At 35.4% G+C, this 14336-nt stretch overlaps 1 gene segment (V, D, J or C); it reads right to left on the bottom strand.

Annotated features, from left to right (window-relative positions):
* Nucleotides 1-10680: 10680 nt before the first annotated feature.
* LOC307160526 (Ig lambda chain C region-like) lies at nucleotides 10681-14092 on the bottom strand. The segment is given in 2 exons: nucleotides 13471-14092; nucleotides 10681-12079 (listed from the first exon to the last, which is right to left on the bottom strand).
* Between the last annotated feature and the right edge of the window lie 244 nt (nucleotides 14093-14336).

The following is a 14336-nucleotide window of genomic DNA, read 5'->3' as shown; positions in this document are numbered from 1 at the left end:
AACCATTCACTCTTGTACCTAATCTTCAGACCATGTCTGCAAAACACTTATCCATAGATTGATCACTTAGAAAACTCAATGTTTTGAGAAACAAATACATTTTTGACCCTTGCATTTCTGTTTATTTTGTAAATATTTACTGAACTGCATACAAGTTAAGTCATCTTTATTTCTGTAGATTGTTTTAAAGGAGCTTCACAATAGTAACAAATTCAAATTCTGCTGTAAAGCTCTAACAAGGTAATGGTGTCATTATTCAGCTCAAGTACAGTGTTGATTCAGTTCAGTTCAATAATTGTAAAGTTGATCAATTGTGCATACATGCTGTATATATAGTGTATTTGTGTACATATCCGTGTGACAAACTCTGGTACACTCCACTGCACACTGAAACAGCAAAAGACACAAGAGAGTAGTGTTTTACATGTTACACACCTGTGTGTAGTTTCATGTGTATGTGGCCAATCATTTAATGGTTTGTGTATAGAGTTACCATGCAAAAACACAATTTTTATTTTATTTAGTTAAATAATTTTGTGTTGGCTTTTACAAGAGATGTGTGACGTTTTGCATCTTGTGTGCATGTTTTTGATTTTGTGTGTAGAGTTTTGAGAAATGGATCCATAGTTTCAGTAATTGTGTACTGTAAGAACAATTATTACTTCATTGTTAATGACTGTGAAATTCACTGTAGAGTAAAACTCACTCAATTGGCAGTTTATTTATTTTGCTTATTAGACAGGACAGTGTAGCGATTGGCGGGAAAGAAGGGAATGGGATCAGCAAAGGACCTCGAGGCAGGAATCAAACTCAGGTCACCGGAGGCACAATTGCACTATATGTCAGTGTGCTAAACACTAGGCTATCGGCACCAACTGGTTCTTAATGTTTAAGTGTTGTTTAGTTATACTGTTTCTGCCCAAATGAATTGATAAATAAAAAAAGCATATCGCATGATTTGAATATGAATATCCATTTATCTACAGTCAAACAGCTCATCATCATAACAAGCTTTATTCATTCTTCACTTATTGCTAGATGTGTTGAAAACAATAAAATGTGCTTCCTGTATTCTCTATTCAGGGTGAAAATGTAATTGAATTACGATAAGGTCAATTTAAATGCAGTAATTGCCTGGCCACCCAGCTGCCAGTACACTGTGTTTTCCTTCTCTATATACATAATAGGTTACTGTGATTTTCTACAGTACATAATTAGTTATTGTGTTTTCTACAGTACATTGGAAGTTAATGTGATTTTCTAAAGTACATAATTAGTTATTGTGTTTTCTACAGTACATAGGAAATTACTGACTCTCACAGTACTTTCATTACTGCAATGTTTGACTGAATCTTGAGTATTCTACTGTAAACATATATACAGTAATTTCCTGTGCAAACAGTGTTTTTTTTAGTGTGTATAATAATTTTTAAAAACTGTAATACCACTGGAAATGCATTTTTTTCTAATTGTTTACACAGCTATCAGAATTACATTACAGTTTTTCTGAATTGCTAAAACACATTTCTCAAAACCATCACCCGCTTTCTTAAAACCTGTCGTAGATTTTTCCCTAAACCTAACTAACTGGGTTGTCTCCAATCAACATTCCCTTACCTCTTTAATCTAACTCACCTGCTGCGCAGCAGAAATTGAAAGACAGACTTCAGCAAATGTCCTTTGAGTTCTTTATTTACGGCCGGGAGAGTACTCGAGCAATTCTCAGAGAATCTCCCCCAAGAAGAAGCAAGGCCGGAGGATCTCAGACAAATTCCATTGAGATTCCCACCAGCTAACTCGAATACAACAGTTTTTATAGAATAGGGAGGTATGGCAAAATGATATGAATTTGATTGGTTCTTCATAGACAAACCCTTCTGTTACTAGGTAAATCTTTGTTTTAATGATTACTTCATTGTTAATCACAAGGTTCAAATTTAGTCATCTGTCTAGTTTCAATTCCCAAATGTGTTATTTTTACACTCACACAACCAAAGTCAAAGGGGTATGGCAACACAACATACAACATTCAAAAACACAGGAGAGAACGTTTTAGTACATTGTGTTTCAAAGTGTTATCATGTTAGGCCTGAAAAAGTAAGTAAGGTTAGATGTTAGAGACATGGTTAGTTTGATATACAGTGACAGTAATACAGTAAAAATCCACCACAAACCTTAAACACAAAACTAAAACTTCAAACTACATTCATAGAACATCTTGACGTTTCTGGCTAAATCAAACAATTGCCTCAAAACCATTTTATCTGTTTTCAAAATCAAATAATGTTTTCAGATCATACTCACAGTGAGTCAATATTATAAACACTACAGATCATTCATTAGACACAACATCAAAAAGTGGAGATTACAGAATCCAAATCATGCAGTTACAGAAAAAAGTATATTGTAACAGTAAAAAAGCATCACGTCTTCATGTTGGTCCGGCCTGAGGATTTGTCCACATCACAGGCAATGTCGTTTCTTACAGGGCAAAGGGAAAAATCTTCTAGTGTGATCATGGATCCAGTCTTGACAACACTGTCCACACCTTGCTCTTTCTCGTCCTCTACCTCCTCGTCCACCACCTCTTACACATACTCTTCCTCCTCTCCTTTTCGTATCAACATTCAGTGCACCTAACTGGCTTATTTTGTACAGTTGGTTTGATCACATCATTAGAAATAAGTGTGAACATTTTTGATTTATTGTGTGTAAACGATGACAACAACAAAAAAGTGGGGGTGATATTTGATGCTCATTTAACATTTGTTCCGTATGTTCAGAACGTTGTCAAAACATCATTTTTTTCATCTTAAAAATAGTGCCAGATATGTTGTCATTCCCAGAGGCTGAAAAGATAATTAACATCTTTGTATTTTCCCGCATTGATTATTGCAATGCTTTGCTGGCCGGGGTTTCAAAAGATAAATTACAGTTGGTTCAAAATTCAGCCTCTCGAATCCTGTCTGGAAACAGGGATCACATCACTCCTGTCTTAGAGTCTCTACATTGGCTCCCTGTCAGATTCTGTGTTGATTTTAAAATGCTCATGCTTTTTTTTTTAAAGGTTTTGCATGGATTGGCACCTCATTATCTCTCTGAGCTTTTAACCCCTTAATCACCAGTGCGTGATCTCCGCTCCTCAGAAGCTGGCCTTTTAATTGTTCTGTTTGCTCCAAAACTTCTGCTGAGATTAGGCAAGCAGAATCCCTTAGTGTTTTTAAGTCCTCTCTTAAAGCTTATTTTTATAGGGTACCTTTTATCTGATTATTTTGAAATTATTATATTTTTCTATTTATTTGTTGTACTTTTGATACGTTTTTATATAGTATTTTGTTCTTTGTCTGTATTCCACTTTCATTAATGCATCGTTTGTATAATTGTATGTTATATTTTATCTCATTCTTGTGAAGCGCTTTGAGATGCTACTTTTAAAGGCGCTATAGAAAATAAAGTTAATTATTATTATTATAATGGTGTTTTAATTTTATTCAACTTTTGCCTGCTAAAAACTGTTTAGCGTTCTGAAAAACAAGTTTGAGATGAAGAGGAGAGAGTTTCAGAAAAAGAAAGGGAATAGGAACAGTAGAATGGGGAAAAGGAGAGGGTGAAGAGATGAAAGCGGAGGACATTGGTGTTGTGGAAAGATTAAGAGTAGAAATATTAAAAAGACAATAGGAAGGGATGAAAGTGAAGAGACATAATGTACAGACTTTCAAATGAAATGGACATCATCCTAATTAACATATAATAAATCATAGATTATTCTTGAGAGAATAGGAAACAGATCCAAAGTGTTTGTATGACATTCCACTTCTATATTTATGAGTATTGTACTATAGTATTGATAGTGTACATTTGTAGTTTTAGGAGAGGAGAATCCAGATCCATATTCAGAAGAGTTTCAGCCATGGTAAGACTCCAGCTCCAAACAGGACAAAAAACATCATAAAAATCACTATAAGAGGTGAGTTAACTTAACAGACACAATATTTAAGAAATTGGAGAATATTCTTAGGTTAGATCGTAGGCTTTGTTATGCCCGCCTCTCATGTCTCCAGTGTCACTGTAGTTGAGTTGTCGCTGTAGACGTTCCTGTTAAAGTCTCCTGGCAGTTGCGTCGACATCGAGCGCTCGATGAAAGCTTTTAGTGGAACATTTGTGAAGGCATTCTAACATCCTGATGTTCGTTGATCCGTGGATTTGACCTTCCACAGCTCACACGTTTTTCCTTAACTTGGTTTACTTTTTGTGTAATTATGATTGTGTTTTCATTTTGTTATCTCTGTTTTGTGGTTTTGGTTTGACCAGTTTGAATTGGGCCGATTTCGTAGTGCGTCCTCTATCTACAAGTCATTCTCTTGGTGTAACTTTGTTTATTGCCAGTGAGGCGTTGTTACTCAATTATTAACTGATGTTGTCATTTATGGTAGGCCCATGTTGTTCTCTTTTTTTTCTCTTATGTTGAATGAGTGATAGATTATTTGTACAGTCTAATTCATTTGTACCGGATCCATTAATTTTGTGGGAGGCTAATCACCTGGGTGGAGCACACCTGTGAGTTTGGAGCTCAGGGTTGAGCACCTCTTCCTATTTGTTTGCTGTGCACACATGTGTTTGAGAGCATGATTTCTGTCAGCTAGTTTACCACCCCTAAGGTAAGATTTATACATATAGTGGGCCGGTCTGGGCAAAAATGCCCGGGCCGATTTTTTGTCCCAGTCCAGCCCTGTCCGCAGGTCCTTCATTCCAGCAGCAGTCAGACTATTTAATGCAACATCATAATGCAGCACTGCTAGCTGCTTCTGCACTTTGAGTAGCACCGGACAATTACTCTGCATTTCTTTATCTATTTATTACTTTGTGTCACTTATAATTGTGCAATATGTTACCTCCACTCATTTACATTATACTTATTTGTATACTTGTATATTTGTATTTATATACTGTCTGTTTACATAAGGTTGGCTATTGTGTGAATACAGTTGTTTTTCTAATTATTATTATTGTTATTGTAAGTAATCTTATTCTATTCTATTTTCCATTCTCTATATTTTTTGTATTTCTTACTTTATTTTTGAGCTGCTGTAACACAGAAATTTCCCCAGTGTGGGATTAATAAAGTCTATCAAATCAAATCAAATCAAATCAAATCAAATTTTACATTCAATTTTCCTTACTGTTAAATAAATGAATATGAAATAAAAATAAATATATAAATGTCCAACATGCCTCTAGATGACCAGTCCATCTCTAAAGTTTCACTTGATTTAAATTATTTAAATATACTAATGTAACTGTAAACTGTACAAACCGAACATATTGTAAATTGAATTCAAGAACAAGTGAGACGTGTGTAAAAGCAGAAGTGAATGTGAGCAGTGAGGAGGTTTTTGTCATGGTGTGAATCACAGTGATACGTACTCAGAGTTGTCGCGTCCGCCACAGTAATACACTGCAGAATCACCAACATCCACATTATTGATGATCAGTCTATAGTCAATATTTGACTGAGCTCTAGATGTGAAGCGGCTGGATGTAAAACCATCTCCATATTTGTCAGGAGAGCTGTGTGAATGATAGAATCTCAACACAAACTGAGGAGCTGCGTTTGGACTCTGTTTATACCAGCTGACATAATCATAATCTTTTTCAACGTTACAATCCATAGTCACAGATTTGCCTTTTTGTTCTGTCAGCACAGAGGGTTTCTGTGTGACCACTTTCACAGATCTAACACCTGAAAAATGATAATCAATATAATTAATTTCATCAACTTTGACACCCCTGAGAGAACAACATGTGTGTAGTGAAATAACTTACATGACAGAAGAGTGAGGAGAGTGAAGTAGAAAATGATCAGCATCTTCCCTGTGAAGCAGTTTGAGTTTAGTGGAGAGATGAAGAGAATAAGAGAGACTGAGAGACTCATATATGAGGAAGAGAAACTCTGAAAGAGTGACGATCACTGGAGTTCAGCCAATCACTTCATCCAGAAACTGCTTTAATATTCTCACTTACTTCATATATGGAAAAAAAATAAATAAAGAATCCTAATGTTTCCTCCATTCCTGTGAAATGAATATTAGTTTAAGGGAAATTCTCTAAGAGGTGATATATGAAATATAGACTGATACTAAAATAAAAATTGCACAAAAATAAAATTCAAAGCATCTCATTTATAATTTCAAACGATACTGCTGAATATTAAAATTAAATTTGTTCACTGAATCATTTAAACTCAGCACAGGATTTCAAGACAAGAATTTCATTCAGTTAGAAGACCTGTTTCAATTTTTATGTGACTGAATATTTGTTCAGGTAAGTAGGCCTATTCATGAAAATATATGGTTAATGATTGCGGTTTGTCTCGTGAGAACCTGCAGGTCAGTAAAACTGGTCTGTTTCTCTCCATCATGAATGAAAACAGAGAAAACACACAATTCACATCCAGCTATATTCCAATTATATTATATATGGTCATTATGAAGAAGCTTCGATCTAAAAAAACGAACAAAACACATGTACAGGAAGCTAAGGTTTACATAGGCTAAATGATGTTTACGTATTCGGGAGGAACACGTCAAAATAAGCTACTCTATTGCCACCTGCTGTCTACAATCAGTAATCACAAATACTCTAGTATCACCAGCTGTCTACAATCAGTAATCAACTACCCAATAAGCACGCAGGCAAACCATACATCACAGTCAAACTCACCTCCTAAGGATATTCTACAGTCTTCGGTCTACAGCGGTTTGGGCCAATTACCAAGATCAGAGCCCTCTCCCCGGACAGCACGCCAAATATGTTTACCAATTTAATCTATCCGATTTATTTGTAAGTGTGAACTCGTGAATAGTTAAAACAACTTGTTACATATTGCATTGTTATATTTATGTTCGTTAAATAATGCAATATGCACTCCTTTTAAAATCTCGGTATACTTTTGCTGCATACACTGTCTATATGGATAATCAACCCAGTCTCATATAAAAACGTACCCTGACTACGTTGGTCCAAAGTGCAAAACGTAGAGGGGTTACAATAATGGCCCTTAAATTGTATGACTGTTAAATTTTTTTTTTTTTTTTTTTTTTGCCAATTCTTTTCCTATTGTTTTCCGTCCGAGCCACGTGACTTTCAAGATTCCGGCTGTGAGAACAAAAAACATGGCGGACATTTCTTTCATTTTTAGTGAAAGAAATCAATATGTAAAGACCTAAATTAATAACAATCTCTTTTAATTACAGAGGGAAAACTTGGCTGACACAGTGGGTGACGGAGGAGAACACCAAGAATTAAGGAAATGTTCAATTGTTTTGTTCCATAAGCTGTGTTTATGTTGTTATACAGTAGGCTATATTAAAAAAAATTCAAAAGCCTGAAAGACTCCCACTTTGTAGCAAACCAGAGAACACATGCTGTGTTTGTAAAAGCTTGACAGATCATCTCTGTCCTTCATAGATGGATAGATAGATAGATAGATAGATAGATAGATAGATAGATAGTGCATTACCGCCACCTACTGTGAACTTGGTCCAGATACTCTAACAACTACCCACTCCCCATCCTTCTTGAAGTCACGTGACTCAACCAAAACGTTTCAGTTTCAGAAACTAACTCAAAATATTGATTTTTTCACTAAAAATGAAAGAAATGTCCGCCATGTTTTTTGTTCTCACAGCCGGAATCTTGAAAGTCACGTGACTCGGACAGAAAACAATAGGAAAAGAATAGGCCAGAGCCATAGAGAGAAAGAGTTGCGACACTCCCATAGACCTCTGTTGTAAAAAATGGCGGCGCTTTTAACCGCCTACTTCCAGGATTTGAAGATCGGGCGTTGGACACCATTCACTTACATTGCTGCACGTCGAGTTGTTCCAGAGTTAAGTTGCTGAAATATCGACCTCTTTTGAATTGTCAACTGTCTATATTGTATCAGAGGCCCTTTGCGATGCTTATACTGGTCTTCATTTGTACATGCACAGCGTAATTATTTATATTTTATGTTGGTTGTTTCAACCAATTTTCAAGCACTGTCTGTGCGACTTCGTCAGCTGTGACAGTAAGAGTTCGGTAATGAATTGCTACCACCTTCATAGCAACTTTTATTTAATTTAATTTTTTGGGATATACTAACTTTTCATTATGTTTTATTGTCTTGAGTGAAGCGGCTTGTGAGAACAATGCTGGACCTCTAGGATTGTTATGGCCATCACCAGTCCTGTCTGTTTCATGGATCACCTGCCCCTGGTTTTTGTTTTTCTTGTTCACACACACTCACACAAGCACACATTTTTGTTGTCTGTCATTGTTTAATAAAAAATATTTAAGCGAACTCTGAACGGACCGCCACGGCAGACCTCTTGCGTGATCACGAAGGTAGGCTAATGGCTGAATCAAAATTTATAAGCAAAATCACGGGAATCAATAGCATAATACAGCCCAGTTGTGCTAAAATAAATATCATGAGACGTCCATCATAAGATGAATGATATGGAAAAGTTAAGTTAGAGCCGCTAAAGCCAGTGCTACTACCCATGCGAACATGAACACTAAGCTTTTCCCTCCAAAAATATAGCCTAAAACTTATCTCCAAATGCAAAACTGACATTAAAGGAGAACTCCGGTCAATTTTAACATTGAGCTCATTTTTTTGTAAATTTTTAGTGCTGTCAGTACAGAGAACAACGACAAAAATCGGTGTTGCCTACACCGTGTTATCCTCTTTTTAAAATTTGCACCCTGTTGACTTCAATGGGGCAAGTTTTAAACCTGCTTTTAGCCTCTTAACATCCTTGATGTGTCATTACAAGTGCACAGGTCATGTGAGTGATTCCTTCAGAGTGAACGCGGGTCAATCTGACTGCAGTAGATGTGAAAGATATTAATAAAAATGATGTTTATTCAGCCAGCGCACATACCTGTATTTACATCCTGTTTTCGGTCGAAGTCCATAGTAATCAATTGTCGAGTTCACGCGCGTGATCATAGGTACTAAACCAATGCGCGTGAACTCGACAATCGACTACTCAATCGATTAGTCAACAGGGTGCAAATTTTAAAAAGAGGATAACACGGTGTAGGCAACACCGATTTTTGTCGTTGTTCTCTGTACTGACAGCACTCCAAATTTACAAAAAAAATGTGTTTCATAATGAAATGCTCTTGACTGCAGTTTTATCTTTCTCTCTTCTGTCATTCCACAGCTTTCCACAGAGTTTCCTGGTTTTCTGTGATACTGCATTAGTCAAACAGATCTGCTCTTATAACAGAACGATTACAGCAGTTTTGAACACATTTGTCAACTGTTACGATGTTTAACGACTATTTGATCAGATTTCCAAATGTTGAAGTCACCAAGAAATCAAAATTGACAATTCTTAATTTTTTTTATGAAATATTGCAATATTTATTATAATGACTTATCCAAGCACTCGTTATTTTTAAATTTGTTCCCTGTCAATTACAGAAATATATGTTTGATCTTATGCAGTAAAAGTTATAAATGAGTAAGATATGTGATGCATAATAAAGCATTGATTAGATATCACAAAATCATGTTAATTACAATGTGGTTTTATATATATATGAAAATATAATATATATGAAATATATTTCTCTGTGATCTGTGCAGCCGGTGACTTCTTAACAGCCTAAGTTTGTGTGTTTCAGTTCTGAAAGAGCTCAGAGGAACATCATGATTTACATAAAGCTGAAATTATGAGGCACATTGTGCAGGTGTATCCTGAGAGAGAGTCATGCATGTCTATGAAAGAAAATGCAAACAAATGCATTGCCAAAGATCTTTAATTGCAGAACCAAAACCAAAAATTAAAGTGTATATACTCGTGTTAAGTCTCAGATATGATCATACAATTCAAATAATATGAGAAGAAATAAAGAAGAAGACAAAAACATCTGTTATTTTCATTCAGACAATATTTCAATAACACTGTGAGTTTTTGATACTTTTCTTAGTGAATTTTGAGCCCACTGACACTTCACATGAGAAATCCACATTATCGGTCCAGTCCGAGGAGTCGATGGTCAGAGAGCTGCTCATTTTGAAGGTTTTGTCTTGTTGTTTCTCAGTAGCACTGCTCCAAACTCCATCTGTAACAGAGTGTCCATTGACTGTCCAGCTGACATGAACCAGAGCTACAGAAATATCCTCAGCCAGACACACAAGTGTAGCTTTACTCTCCCTCAGAGCCTCAGGGGGTAAGGGATAATAGATAGGGGGCGCTGGCCCAAAAAAGGTTGAGAACCACTGGTGTAGAGTTATAGGCTTTTCAAAACTATTTTAAGGCATGAATATATATATATATATATATATATATATATATATATATATATATATATATATATATATATATATATATATATATATTCGAGTTTAAATATGTAATTTTGGTGATCAAAGATGAGTTTTTAGGGATATTATTGACTACAGGGGGACTTTAAACACATATTTTAGGACAATTTTACAAATACAGAGGCTATGTGTGATCACTTACCTGATATGTTATACTATCTGACTTTGCTTGTATTTAAATGAGTCTTTGTGTTCCTGCGAGCTTTTAGCCCTCATGAAGGCCTGTGTGCCAAAATGTGTTGGTGAATAACAGTTGTATTTTCTTATTAAAATAATTCATGCCAGTATAAAACGCAAGTAACAAATGCAAGTTTAATGTTTTACAAAAAAGCATCTGATGTTCTGAAATAATCAAAATCTGAAACTTAGAAACATTGAGAGCCAAAAGCAGTCATACATTTCACTAAATACTATATTTTAAAGCACTGAATATTGCTTTGTTTTGTATGTGAATTTTTGTTTAGTTTTCTCCCATTTTTCCAGTATTTTGAATTCATTTTATTGCTCCTTCATTATTGTTCATGTACAGATGAAGATCCCCTGATCATTTGCTGTTAATGCTCTTGTCTGGTTGAATGAACAGATAAAAAGAGACAGAGAAACTGCTGATTTCCATAGAGCTGATTATAACAGCAGGTGTTTCCTGTGTGTCAGAATCAACTTCCTGTCCTGAAGAAAATCTCCACAGCTCACTGCATCTGCTAGAAGACACACTTCAGCATCAACTTTACAATCCAGATTCACATGATGTCGGATCACACGAATGTCAGGCCATCAGGAGCATTTTGTTTCTCATAGTTTAGATCGTAACTTTACTGTATCAAATAATAGTCATTTTTTCATTTGTCATTGAGTCACTCTTCATTATCAGTCATGTGATCGTCTCCATATTCAGACGACATTCATCTCTGCTGTGCTCTGAACAAATGAGATTTACTAGCAGTAACACTCGTTTAATTTGCTCTTTCCTCTGAAGATCTGAGGTTTCATATTTTAAAACTGAAGACATGGTTTATATGAGTATTTACACAATGATACTACTTTTATTATTCATTCTTCCATTGATCGTAGAAGTGAAAACTGACTTAGTAAAGAAGTAGTTAATACATTTTGAATGGTTACATATTTAATTTTTTTACAAAATCAAGAAGAAAACTGTTTGTTCAACATGCGGTTTATTAAACAGGTTGTGAATCATCTTACATCAGCATTAAAGCCAGAATATTGTCTGCAGAAAATGACACAGTTCAGGCTACTAAGTTACATTCTTGAACTATTTTTAATATATATTCATGATTTCTATTACACTACGTCAGAAGATATTATCACTCGCTATCATAATCCCTCAAACAACACATCAGATCCTCTGAGTTTAGTCGCTGCATTGAGATTTCTTGATGCTTGTGCTGGTGATTTTTGAGGCGACAGACGCTTCACATGTCAGCTCTTGGTCTTTGTCCCACTCTGAGCTCTCAATGGTTAAATAACTGCTCATCTTGAATTTCTGATCAGGCTGCTGTTCAGCAGAGCCGGTGAAGACGCCTGTAGTGACAGAGTTCCCGTTCACAAGCCAGCGCACATCAGCAAAAGCCACAGACATGTGATTGATCAGACACACCAGAGTGACTTTACTGGAGCTGATCAGATCTTCTCTGGATGGACGGAGGATGTTCAGCACAGGAGGAGCAACATCAGCATCTGCATCAGCATCAACACAAATCACCATTAACATGGACAAACATCTGCATCAGCATCAACACAAATCACCATTAACATGGACAAACATCTGCATCAGCATCAAAACAAATCACCATTAACATGAACAAACATCTGTATCAGCATCAACACAAATCACCATTAACATGGACAAACATCTGTATCAGCATCAACACAAATCACCATTAACATGAACAAACATCTGCATCAGCATCAACACAAATCACCATTAACATGAACAAACATCTGTATCAGCATCAACACAAATCACCATTAACATGGACAAACATCTGTATCAGCATCAACACAAATCACCATTAACATGAACAAACATCTGCATCAGCATCAACACAAATCACCATTAACATGGACAAACATCTGCATCAGCATCAACACAAATCACCATTAACATGAGCAAACATCTGCATCAGCATCAACACAAATCACCATTAACATGAACAAACATCTGTATCAGCATCAACACAAATCACCATTAACATGAACAAACATCTGCATCTCAGACACACATCTGACATATTGAACTCTGACTACATTTAAACTTCGAAAATGTCACACATCAACATGTCAACATGTCAAATTATTTAATAAATAAATAATATCATAATTATTTATGTTTAAAACATGCATCTCAATGTCTTTATTATATTGACTTGCAACACAAAAGTCAAATAGTGCGTAATGTATGTGGGTAGTTTGTTGGATTGTTATTTTCTACATCGAGATTTTAGGTTGAGATGTGAATATATTTGTCACACAGTGTATATTTTAGATGCTGACACTATATTAACTACCATTTTTAATAATCTTCATGCCTTCACTAGCTCATTTTCAACTGTCCTACAGCGTGACATAAAGGTACAAATTGAGTAATACACTAGTTCATAAAAGCTTCATGTATAGTAATTATTAAAAAAACATTTAGCAAAACAGTTTTAGATGTAATACAGCACGTCACACCGCAGGTCAACTTCTCATGTGTTGTTTCACAGATACTGGACATAATTCAATGAGGATTTTTAAAAATACATCAAATTAAACACAAAGTAGATACTTGTCCTTAAATCACAACATGAAAAAGTCTGTTCTATAATAATAATAATTATAATTATTATTAACTGAATAAAAAGTACAACCAGATAAAAACACAGATAAAGTTAAAGCTGCAGTGAAAGTCTTGTCAGTATTTCAGGACTGTTTACTGGAGGTGCTGATAAAACTGTCTCTGACTGAATTCACACATTTAACTAAATTAACTACAATAATGAGCTTATATTTCTATAATGAAGTTTTGACTATATTTGATACAGTGAAAAGATTTAAAATATTGAAAATACAGTGTAAAGATCACTTACCAGTCACAATGAGTTTTGTTCCTTGTCCGAATACCACAGTGACACATTTCATATGTTCAGTCGTACAAAAACCTCCTCAGTCTGTGAAGAGACACAAACAGAAGTGAAACACTCACTCAACCTCGGCTGACTGTGTCCTTTACACATTTATTTCATGGAGAAATGTTTCAGATTCAAGCACAAACACATTTATGTTGCTGTTTTAGTCTTCATATTTGCTGTATTTGACGGCTGTGTATTAAAGTGCTGTGAAACACAATCTCATATGGCTGTTGTTATTCTGAGGTGTCAGTGACTGCAGTGAATCTGCTGTTGTCTCAGTGTGTTCACACTTGTAGTTCGGTTCTCCTGGATCTTTTGGTCAGGACGGAAAAAAAGAAAACAATACATAGTCCTGATTCGCTCAGCATTCACACAGTCATTTTTAACACCGGACCTAAAGATACAAAGAAAAGAAAAAAGAAAATATTTTATGACATGTTGCGATGGAACTTGTCGAACATCCAAAACAATGCTGTGTTCTGCGCTAAATTCAAAGTCAACCACAACTCTCTTCATTAAAGCTCTTCAAGTGATTAAGTGTCGTGATGTCAAGAAACAAGTTCATAAGAAGCTGTTTTTATGCAGTTTTTTTAGCATGAGGAATTTCTAGCTTTAAGACACAAGATAAAGTGTTTGTGTCTCATCTTTTTCACCAGTTGCTGTCATTCATTCTTTGCTTTGTTATTATTGTTCATTTGTAGATGAGATTCCCATGATTATTTGCAGCGAAAGATGAGAATAATCTGTTGTGAACACTGAGTGAATTCACTTTGGGAAGGAGATGCTGTTTGTCGGGCGTTTCAAACGAAAGTGAGGAACTGAAT

The sequence above is a fragment of the Squalius cephalus genome, assembly GCF_949319135.1.
Source record: "Squalius cephalus genome assembly, chromosome: 1".
In the NCBI taxonomy this organism is placed as follows: Eukaryota; Metazoa; Chordata; class Actinopteri; order Cypriniformes; family Leuciscidae; genus Squalius; species Squalius cephalus.
Note: the sequence above shows the minus strand (reverse complement) of the source record. Positions and strands in the feature narration are given on the sequence as shown.